Raw genomic sequence first — 12661 nt, forward strand, 5'->3', positions numbered from 1 at the left:
CTGGCAATACCTTTCATTATTGAAAGCTTATTGAAAATGATGCCAAATTCAATGTAATGTTGCTACATAATTCAAACTCAATATTTCACCAATTATAAGCAGATTTCAGTTTGTAATTCAAATTCTTTCTGAGGTATTTGGCACAACTCTAGTTTTGTATTATGATCTGCTGTATTTGTTATGCTTTAAATATTGGGTTGCCCAAAAAGTAATTGCGGATTTTTCATATAGTCGGCGTTGACAAATTTTTTCACAGCTTGTGACTCTGTAATTGCATTCTTTCTTCTGTCAGTTATCAGCTGTAACTTTTAGCTTGCTTTAGAAAAAAAGTGTAAAAAAAGTATATTTGATTAAAGTTCATTCTAAGTTTTATTAAAAATGCATTTATTTTCTTTTAAAAAATCCGCAATTACTTTTTGGGCAACCCAATATCACAAACAAATAAGAACGTGCAAAGTTTGGCCGGGCCCAATTGTTTATACCCTTCACCATGGATCGCATTTGTCTAGTTCTTTGCGCGATATCTCTTTACAGGCAAACAAATGATAATGGTTAAGAATAGTTATGCTGTTGGAGCTAAACGAAGTTATAAACCGATTTGTAGCCATACTTGGTTTGGCTGTTGGAAACTAAAGTAAAATTCACTGCGCAAAATTTCAGCCAAATCGGATAAAAATTGTGCCCTCTACAGGCTCAAGAAGTATAATCGGGAGATCGGATTATATGAGAGCTATATCAGATTATGAACCGATTTAGGCCATACTTACCACAGTTGTTGGGGTTCAAAAATCTAATTGCGCCCTCTAGCAGCTCAAGAGGTCAAGGTCTGGGTTCTATGCGAGCTATATCAGACAATGAAACGATTTGGACCATACTCAAGAAGTATTCGAGCAAAAATTCAAGCGCCAAGCTGTATTCCTTCGAAAGATAGCTTGCTTTCGGCAGACGGACGGACAGGGCTAAATATACTTGAAATGTCAGGATGAAGATCAAGAATATGTTGACTTTTTTGGGTCTCATTTCCATATTTCGATATGTTATAAACGGAATGGCTAAATTGTGGCTTTTTTATTACCTTCAACATACATGCCAAATATAGCCTAAATCGGTCTATAACCAGATATAGCTCCCATATACACCGATCTGCCGATTTCAAATCTTGAGCCCCTATAGGACGCAATTCTTATCCGATTTGTGCGAAATTTTGCTCAGTGACTGCTTCTATGACCTCTAACATACTTACCAAATATGGTCTGATTCGGTTCATAAGCTGAAACAGCTCCAATAGCATAGCAATTCTTATAAATTTTCCTTTGTTTGCCCATAAAGAGATACCGGGCAAAGGACTTGGCAAATGCGACCCTGTTGGAGGGTATAAAAGATTCGGTCCGGCGAACTTAGCACTCTTTTACTTGCTAAATTTGGTTTTATGTGGTCTGTGTATTGATATTGCTTCTAAATAAATCGATCGATCAATCTGTCATTCTGTTTGTAACACCTCGAAATATGCGTCTAAGACCCCACAAGGTATATATATTCCTGATCGTCATGACATTCTAAGTCGATCTAGCCATGTCCGTCCGTCCATCGGTGTGTCGAATGCTCGCTAACTTTCGAAGGAGTAAAGCTAGGTGCTAGAAATTTTGCACAAGTACTTTTTATTAGTGTAGGCTCCTTGGGATTGTAAATGGGTCAAATTGGTCCATGTTTTGATATAGCTGCCAAACGCAACCGACCTTGGGTCTTGACTTCTTCAGCTTTTGGAGGGCGCAATTCCTATCCGATTTGGGTGTAATTTTGCACGTGGTGTTTTGGTATCACTTCCAACAACTATGCTATGTATGGTCTGGGATCTTGACTTCTTGAGCCGCTATAGGGCGCAATTCTCCTCCGATCTGTCAGAACGGCTTCTCAATATACGTGTCCAAAATGGTCTGAATCAATCTCCCGATTTTGCTTCTTCAGGCCCTACAAGGCGCAATTCTTACCCGAATGTATTGAAATATTAAACAATGACTTCGACAATGTTCAGCATTCAATTCATTTATGGTCCGAATCGGACTTTAACTTGATAAAGCTCCAATAGCATAACAGTTCATATTCATTATTCTTTGTTTGCTTAAAAAGAGATACCGCGCAAAGAACTCGCCCTATGCTATCCATGGTGGAGGGTATATAACATTCGGCCCGGCCGAACTTAGTACGCTCTTACTTGATACTTCTCATTTTCGTTTGAAATATAGTTGATAAGAATTAAACAATAGTATCGATTCTATCGATATTTATTATTAGAAATATCGAAAATATTTAATGTTGCAATTATCGATAGTTTGCCAACTTTAGATTCTACCCGTGTTGCTATATAATTCCGAGGCATGGGTACTTGTGGAAGAAGACGAGGCAGTGCTGGCAGTGTTTGAGAGAAAGATTCTTCGTAATGTTTATGGACCTGTTTGCATTGATGGAGAGTATCGGTGTCGTATGAACCACGGATTGTGTGAACTGTATGATGACGTAAGCATAGTTAACGAAGAAGTTCCAGCAAAGAAGTCTTTTGAAGGCGATCACTGTGGTAAACGCAAATCGGGACAAGCAAAAGTCCGATGGAAAGATCAGTTGGTGAAAGACATCGCGAAACTTGGCTTCACAGATTTTATAAGGAGTGCAGAAGATCGAGCCGCTTGGCTAATTGGAAAAATTTTCTATCATAGCCTTAAGGCGACCGTAACGCAGAGGTTAGCACATCCGCCAATGGCGCCTGAATTTTTTCAGCGGTGGTTATCCCCTCCTAATTCTGGCGACATTTGTGAGGTACTATGCCATGTAAAAACTGCTCCCCAAAGAGGGTTCGCACTGCGGCACGCCGTTCGGACTTGTAAAAAGGAGGCCCATACCATTGAGCTTAAACTACAATCGGACAGCACTCATTGATAAGTGAGAAGTTTGTCCGTGTTCCTTAATGGAATTTTTATGGGCAAATTTGTATTTGCATAGCCAACTAAAGAAAAGGAAAGCAAAATTGAGGAATTCAGACCTTATTATTTTTATACCCTCCACCATAGGATGGAGGCATACTAATCTAGTCATTCCGTTTGTACTTTACTTTAATTGGCTATGACAGAATGTTTCTTCCACTAGCCGAACGTAGAATAGCGAAATCTGAAATCTCTTACACCAAGTTTCGAGGTGTCTCCCACAACTTGATCTTTCCATCGGACTTTTAGTCTTCCCGGTTTGCGTGTACCACCGTGTTTGCCTTCAAAAGACTTCTTTGCTGGAGCTTCTTCATCCATTCTGACAACATGACCTAGCCAACGCAGCCGTTGTATTTTGATGCATGTAACTATGCTATCGTCGTCATACAGCTCATACAGCTCGTGGTACGTCGCCTATATTCTCCGTTAACGCAAACTGGTCCATATATTTTACGAAGAATCTTTCTCTCAAATACTCCAAGCACTGCCTCATCTGCTTTCACAAGTACCCATGCTTCAGAACCATATAACAGCACGGGTAGTATCAGTGTCTTTTAAAGTGTAGTCTTCGTCTGTCGAGAGGTGGCCTTGTTTCTAAACTGCTTACTTAGTCCAAAGTAGCATCTGTTTGCCAGTATTGTTCTTCGCTTTATCTCAAAACTGATGTCATTCGTTTCGGTTACGGCGGTGCCGAGGTAAATAAAGTTACTGACTATCTCAAAGTTGTGGTTCCCAACTTTCTCCATGTTCTTTATCTGCTCGGTTATACAAGGCTTTGTAAAATCTCAAAATATTCATCTAAGACCCCATAAAGTATATAAGCTCTTGATCGTCTCGACGTTCAGAGTCGATCTAGCCATGTCCGTCCGTCCGTCTGTCGAAAACACAATAGAGGTCGAACGCGTAAAGCTAGCTGCTTGAAATTTTGCACAGATACTTAATATAGATGTGGGTCGTTGGGGATTGCAAATGGGCCATATCGGTTCTGAGTTAAATAAAGCTCCCATAAAAACCGATCTCCCGATTTGACTTCTTGAGCCCCTGAAGGCCGCAATTTTAATACGATTTGGCTGAAATTTAACATGTAATGTTCTGTTATGACTTCCAATAACTGTGCCAAGTGCGGTCTAAATCGGTCTATAACCTGATATAGTTCCCATATAAACCGATCTCCCGATTTGACTTCTTGAGCCCCTGGAAGCCGCAATTTTTGTCTGATTTGGCTGAAATTTTGCATGTAGTGTTTTGTAATGACTTCCAACAACTGTGTCTAGTACGGTTCAATTGGGTCTATAACCTGATATAGCTCCCATATAAACCGATCTCCCGATTTGACTTCTTGACCCCTTACAAGCCAATATTTTTGTCCGATTTTGCTGAATTTTTGCATATAGTGTTTTGTTATGACTTGCAACAACTGTGTGAAGTACGGTCCAAATCGGTCTATAACCCGATATAGATTCCATATAAACTAATCTCCCGATTTGACTTCTTGAGCCATTAAAAGCCACAATTTTGTCCGATTTGGCTGAATTTTTGCATATAATGTTTTGTTATGACTTTCAACAACTGTGTAAAGTACGGCCCAAATCGGTTAATAACCTGATATAGCTCCCATATAAAACAATCTCCCGATTTGACTTCTTGAGCCTTTAAAAGCCGAAATTTTTGTCCGATTTAGCTGAAATTTTGTACATAGTGTTCCGTTATGACTTCCAGTAACTGTGCTTAGTACGGTCCAAATCGATCAATAATCTGATATAGCTCCCATGTAAACCGCTCTATTGATGATCCTTGTTCGGTTCCTAGAAGCTTTAATTTTTGCTGGATTGACAGAAGTTTGGTATGTTGAATCAAATAATGCCCTTCAATTACATTTATTTTGTACAAATTTTTAGCAGAATCCATGGTGGTCGGTTCCCAAGATTCGCCCCGGGCGAACTTAGCACGCTTTTACTTGTTTCATCTGCTCACTTCTGCTCTGTGGATTATCACGAAAGGCTAAAATGGCCTTCGAGTGATTTCTCCTACTCATTTAACCCAAATATAGCATCGACAGACTAAAACAGGGCAACATTTGCCATTATGTTTCTAAACCATCCCACATGCTAACAAATTGTTCTAATCGACACATTGTAAAATTGCCACTAATTACTATCGAAAAGCGTCTAAGCATAATAAGTCATATCCGCTTGTTTGCATGCATTATAAAATAAATGTTAACTCCACCATGTAAATTCGCAAAAAAAAAAAACTATCAACACCCGTGCGTGTAAGCCATTAAAAATGGTTTAAAATAATGGACATTTAAAGCCGTCATTTCAACACCTTTTTCTCTGAACGTCCATTTACAGCCATCAAAGTGTGGTCATCACGAACACAACAAGTCAGTCTAAAGTGAAGGCTTCAATAAAAAATTGTGAAATAACATGCTAGCCATAATTAGCGGTCATAAAATGGGGGTTTTTTTAAAGCTTAACCTTTTATCGAAGGAGCAAAACATTATCGTTGCCCTCGAATATGGGTTAAATAAAAGCACAACCCATAGAGCTTCCCTTTTAGCATTTTGCCTTTTCCAAGTAGGGCAAAGGTAGAGCTATAAATAAGGAAGGCTATATCTCTTCGCACATTAAATGTTTGCCATAATTGCGTTATTTTGCATAAAGGCCCCTTTTTTTAATGTAAAATAATCGTTTTCAGAATGAAAAATTTGCATTGGCTTAATAGCGAAAACAAATTTAAAATAAATCCTTAACGATTTTCTAACAGTTCGGCGATTTAAAAAACACCACCTATGAAATCCCTGACCATAAATTTTTCTGAAATTTACGAGAAATGGTCAACATTAATCGCACGCACAGTGCATTGAAAAGTATTTTGGATGAAAGTGCATGGGCATAGACATTATTACATATTACAACATTTTATCGACTTTTAATCATTTCCAAATTCGATTTAGCAATACTCATCGGCCTGTCCCTAAATATTTGTAGTCCAACCTACAGGTCGTATGTGTATCGATTTTGGTTGAATGGGTAAACCACCATTAATGGTTAAACCACCTGAACGTCTAAGTTCAAACCCTGGAAAGAACATCAGAAAAAAATGTTAGCGGTGGTTTTCCCCTCCTAATGCTGGCGAAAATAGCACCACAGGCGAAATTTTTTCTCTAAAAACAATCAAAAAACTAAAAATTTTTTAAATAAAAACCTGAAATTTTTTCCTGGTCAACGCTATCGTCCAAAAGGAGTTTAGAATTCTCAAGACCCTGCAGCCTCGGTAGTATATATTTCGGTTTTGGTTGATTGGTTAAACCACCATTAAGGGCTAAAACACCTGAACGCCTAAGTTAAAATCCTGGAAAGAACATCAGAAAAAAAATTTTAGCGGTGGTTTTTCCCTCCTAATGCTGGCGAAAATAGCGCCAAAGGCGATTTTTTTTTCTAAAAAAATCAAAAAATTAAAAATTTTGCAAATAAAAACCCCAACATTTTTTCCTGGGCAACGCTATCGTCCAAAAGGAGTTTAGAATTCTCAAGGGCCCTGCAGCCTCGGGATTGACTTTTATGGCTCTTTTCATCAAATTCGTATTCTACGCATTTAAATTAAGTACCATATTACTTATGCGAGGGTTACCTTTTATATTTCGGGACTAGAGACATAAACAAATATTAAGTATCGAAAATCGCTTTATTATTTTTCAAAATTTTCCCCATTAAGGTCTATACACTTTTGTATACGCTTGAACCAATTGTCGAAGCACTTTTGCCACTCTGAGGTATCTCTAAAACATGCACCTCTCATTTCATTTACTACGTGCGGGAATAAAAAGAAGTCTTTTGGTGCCAAGTCAGGACTATACGGTGGATGACTTATCAAATCGATGTTTTGAGTGCTCAAAAAGGCAGTTGTTTGAGCCGATGTCTGAGAGCTCGCATTGTCGTGGTGAAGAGTGCTCCGACTTCGGCGGTTGGTTTTCCTGACTTCTTGGAAGACAACTGGCAAACAAATGATTGTGTACCACTCGGACTGTTCTGCGTTGTTCTAGTGGTACGATTGCGACATGTCCAGTTTTTTTTCTCGAAAAAACAGGCGATCACTTGCTTGGAAGTGCTTCGTGCGCGGGTCACTTTTGTTGGATTTGGCCCATCTTGAAGCACCCATACAGTCGACTGCTCTTTTCTTTTGGGCTCATCTGCGTATATCAACTATTCATCACCTAGCACGATGTCATAGACGTATTTCGAAGCATTGCCGTCGTTCTTTGGAGTCTTTTTTTTCGACCAGTCGACACGAGCTTTTTTTTGAGCGATTGACAAATTGTTTTTACGGTCAAATGTTCATGCAATATTGAATGTATGCTAGTCCCACTAACGCTTAAGGTTGTCTCTATCTCACGATAGGTCACATGACGATCTTGCTATATCAGTTGACGCACAGCATCAATGGTTTGTGGAACAACAACTGAATTTGGACGACCTTCATGAAATTCGTCTTGGAGTGAAGTACGACCTCGGTTGAATTCATCATATCATTGATAAACACTGGTCCTTGATGGAGCTTCATCACCAAAAATTGCACTAAGTTCATCGATGCATAGTTGTTGAGTTAATCCACGTCGAAATTTGTAAAAAATAATCGCACGAAAATGTTCACGATTCCATTTTTTGGGCGAGATGAATCTTTTAAATTACTGTAAAATACACAAATAGCGCTCGTATGTCAAAACGATCTGAATAAGTGTTGGGTTGCCCAAAAAGTAATTGCGGATTTTTCAAATAGTCGGCGTTGACAAATTTTTTCACAGCTTGTGACTCTAATTGCATTCTTTCTTCTGTCAGTTATCAGCTGTTACTTTGAGCTTGCTTTAGAAAAAAAGTGTAAAAAAGTATATTTGATTAAAGTTCATTCTAAGCTTTATTAAAAATGCATTTACTTTCTTTTGAAAAATCCGCAATTACTTTTTGGGCAACCCAATATAACTTCAAAAATATCAAGATTTACGATAGAGCTGTCAGTTGGCAGATTGCAACACAAGGATTTTCAATTCCGAAATATAAAAGGTATCCCTCATATGGGGCGTCATTTCAACTGATGAGGGGGAACGCCCGTTTTGGGCCCCACAGGCCCGAGCCCAAAAGACGGACTTCATATTCGTGTTTATGGGGTCAATTTAGGGGAGTGTGCAAAAATTGGATTTTTTTTTTGCCATTTTTCCCGGAAATGGCACTTTTACCGCAATCATATGCAATTTATTAAAAATTTAATAACTTTCAAAAGCTGAGTTGTTTAAAAAATATCGTCGTACCTATTTGCTAAACTATACATAGAAAAATGTTCGGCTTGCAAAAATCTCGACTTTAATGTATGGCAAAACTCCGATTTTGGTTTCGTCTCTAGTGATATCACAGAAAAGGAGGAATTCCTTTACATAGAAAAGTAAGACTTCCTTGACATAGAAAAGGAAGATTCCTTGTAGTTTATATTGTTGCACCAGCCCGTTTGATTATTAAAGTCTAATAACTTGGGAATGTTCACATCCGCTAAGTCGAACAAATCATCAAAGAAATGAAAACACAGGGTACTTTTTCGCTTTCATACCCCTATGTCCAGACGCTTCTGTATAAATCATTACTTGGAACCTTTGGCCTATAAGCAAGTATTCCAATTATACAGTGACCTTCTTTGTAGATACTACCCCATCCAGGCATGCTCCACTGTGTCCTTTTTTTGGGTCTTGGCTTCAAAGGTTTGTGTACAATATTGCAATAAAGTTTCACTCACACAAATTTTTTAGTAAAATCAACACCAATTTTTGGAGTAACAACAGATCTTCGCCGCCAGCGTAGGACACAAGCAGCTGCGTAAAATGTTCGTTCCATACCCTTACATGCTATCTGTGTCAGTTACCCGATTTCCTTTTTTGTCTCTGCAGGAGGATGTGCCTGCATCAAAGCCATCAGCGTGATGTTTAATGCTTTGTTAGAATTTTCAGACTTCATTCTGACTCCTGTACATCTTCATTTGCACACATTCACGTCTTTCCATTTCCTTTTTCTTTCTGGGGAATAGACGTTTCTCCTCTCTCCTTTTCTCTCGATACTTCTCCTTCATCTGGCGCGGTGCTACTGATTGCAGGGTTGCTCTTTACGCCGCCTTGTCTTCAGTAGCATCTCGACACTCTTGGTCGTACCATGGGTTTCTTGGGGTAGGCTTCTGGTACCCGGTACGGATTTCGCGGCATTTTCCTTGGAGTGGGTAATAGTTTACCACTGCGCCATTATATCATCGGAACAAGGAGTGCTTCCATCAAGCAGTTGGATTAGTCGAGTGGTGTATGCCGTTACCATCTGTTGTGTTTGCAGCTTTTCAATGTCTAGCTTCCGTGCAGTGTCAGCGCGTACTTTCCTAGCCATGTTCAAACGGGTGCGAACCTTGGCTGCAACAAGGTAATGATCCGAATCTACATTCGCTCCACGGATCGATGGTACATCTAACACGCTGGATGAATGCCTTCCATCTATCACAACGTGATCAATTTGTTTCCTCGTATTTTGATCGGGTGACAGCCATATGGCTTTGTGAATATTTTTATATTGAAATCTGCTGCTACTAACTACGATGTTTTTTGCTGCGGCGAAATCTATCAGCCTCAACCCATTACCGGACGTTATCTCGTGGAGGCTAAACTTTCAGACTGTTGGATCAAAAATATCTTCATTCCCTATCTTCGCATTAAAATTTCGCATTTTAATATTATGGGCGGGGCAGTGGTCATATTCTGTCTCTAGGCGCTCGTAGAAAATATTCTTGGTCTGCTCGTCCTTGCCTTCCGTAGGGGCATGAACACAAATAAGGCTGATGTTGAAAAATTTGGGTTTTATGTGAATTGTGGCTAGCCTTTCATCGACCGGAGTAACACTTGAGACAAGGTGTTTCAGCCTCCGACTTCCTACAAATCTACAGCCAAATCCATGTCTCGTGTTATGGCAGCTATAGTATAGTTTGTCACCGTTCGGTGTTGTTGTGAGGCCATTCCCAGTCCATCGCACTTCCTTGTAAGGCGGTAATATCTGGCTTGTACTTCTGTAATACATATGCCAGCGCGTATACTGCACCATCTCTTCAGAGAGTGCGAACATTAGCTAGTCCGCATAAAAACGGAGCTTTCCACCATCCGCAACCTGTGGACGCGACTGGTAGCTTTCAGCAAAGCTTCCCGTGATAACGATAGAAACCATACAAGTCGAAGCTCAGTCCTAAATTCCATTGCAAGTAAAATCTTTGATCATTAAGTCCAACTCTAAATAGATATAAACACAACAAAATAGGAATAAATATTCTGAAAAGCACCTGCGCAGATAATTTAAATGAAATATTCAATTACATTGCAGTCTCAAAAATTATAATTTAAAATAAAAGTGATTAGCTGATGGCCTCAGTAGCTAAAGCCTCTATTTTATTATGTACCAACTTCTATACACACTAAGCTCAGTATTTGTAAAATAAAATTACAAATAAATAAATTTTTAAACATAATTTTAATAGTAAATGCCCCTAATATTTAACTTTTTGTTCACCGCTATTTTTTAAGCATATTTTTTGCCATCATTTCTTATGAAACATTTACGAATATATTTTTCCATCTCTTCTTTTTCGATCTCTTTTTAGTTCTCTCATTCTTATCGTTTTCCCCCTCCCCCTCGCAGTACCAACATAACTACCTCTTCAAAAATGCTTAACAGAAAATGTTTTATTTTTACCACTCCAGTTGTTAACGAACTTTAACTTTGGTCGGTCGTGCCGGTGTCGTGGTCGTGATTAATAATTAAAAGTGCAATGATTTAGTTAAGATTTTGCTGAAAACTGTGTTTATTGTTGACAAAGTGAATAAAATTAAAGTTAAATGTGAAAAGTGCAAGTGATTTTAAAAGAAATAGCAACATATCGCGGGTGAAAAAATTTTTGCTTTCGTTCCTTTTCGCAAATGTGCAAAAAAACACAACACAAATAGAAGCTGACAGTGTGTGTGTGTGTGGAATGCTGTCCGCGATCAGCAACATGTTTCAGGTACATGCTGCCTATTATTTACTGAGAGTTTACCAAAGCCAACATTGAAACACAATAAATAATGCACAAAATGTTGTTGGTATTATTATGTTGCCGTGTTCCCGACATTTTTAACGCAAAATCTTAACATGATTCCAAGATACGGCGAATTAGATTGCAGTGGCGAACTACATAACAACAAACTGAAGTTTAATTTTAGTAGATGGGCTGAGCGACATTTTAAAAAGGAGCTAGGTGCAAAGTTGGATAACAACAGATTTTTGGAAGAGAAAGCAATTTACCAACCCAATTGTAATTAAGTGTCATGTGAGTGAAAACAAGATTTTTAATGTTCATTGCACTTCGTTCGGAAATACCGTTTGTACCGTTAATATCGTTTTGGCTTAATTAAGAAAAAAACATTGTGAACCCAGCATCGATTAAGAAATTGGGAATTCAAGAGGTAAGTCCTTTAAGATAAAATTATATACCTATTTCTTTGATTATAGGTTATTAAATTTTTACATAGGGCAACAATTTCTATAGAAATTACTAAACTACCATTTTTTTGTGATAAAATATAGTGTCGAAAAAATTTTCTAAGAAATGAAATGAAAAAAATTTTCTATAAAAATTAAATTTTGACAAAATCTTATATATAAAAATCAATTTGTGTTTGTTTGTCGGTTTGTTTGTTTGTTTCGTATAGACTCAAAAACGGCTGAACCGATTACTTTGCGATTCTCACTGATTGTGTAGGCTATATAAATTTTTTAATATCGGAGGGAGGGCAAACCCTCCTTCCTACCCCAAAAGTACTACCCAAAAATAAAAGTGAAGCGAACGGGACAATATGGGACTCAAGTGAAAGGTATTCAGGAGTAGAGTACGAATTTCATATTAAAAATTGGGTCCACGTAACTGGGGGGCCGCCCAACCCCAAAACCTCCTAAAATAGGTTTATTAGACGATCATGACTATATGGGACCCAAATGAATGGTATTAGAGAGAAGATTGCGGATATGGGCGGGAGGGAGGCACAGGTTTTATAATTTATTGATATCGGAAGCGGGCCGACCCTCCCCCATAAACACCAACCTAAATCAAAAGTGGAACGATAATGACAATATGGGTATCAAATAAAAGGCATTGAAGAGTAGAATGCGAATATGGTATTAAAAATTGGGTCCAAGGAATATACCCTAACCCCAAATCTCCTCTAAGCAGACAAATTGAACGTCCAGATCAATATGGAGCTCAAATGAAAGGTATTCAGGAAAAGATTATAAAGGGTGATTTTTTTGAGGTTAGGATTTTCATGCATTAGTATTTGACAGATCACGTGGGATTTCAGACATGGTGTCAAAGAGAAAGATGCTCAGTATGCTTTGACATTTCATCATGAATAGACTTACTAACGAGCAACGCTTGCAAATCATTGAATTTTATTACCAAAATCAGTGTTCGGTTCGAAATGTGTTCATTCACCGTTCAGCGATGAGGCTCATTTCTGGTTGAATGGCTACGTAAATAAGCAAAATTGCCGCATTTGGAGTGAAGAGCAACCAGAAGCCGTTCAAGAACTGCCCATGCATCCCGAAAAATGCACTGTTTGGTGTGGTTTGTACGCTGGTGGA

Source organism: Stomoxys calcitrans, chromosome 4 (assembly GCF_963082655.1).
Source record: "Stomoxys calcitrans chromosome 4, idStoCalc2.1, whole genome shotgun sequence".
Lineage (NCBI taxonomy): Eukaryota > Metazoa > Arthropoda > Insecta > Diptera > Muscidae > Stomoxys > Stomoxys calcitrans.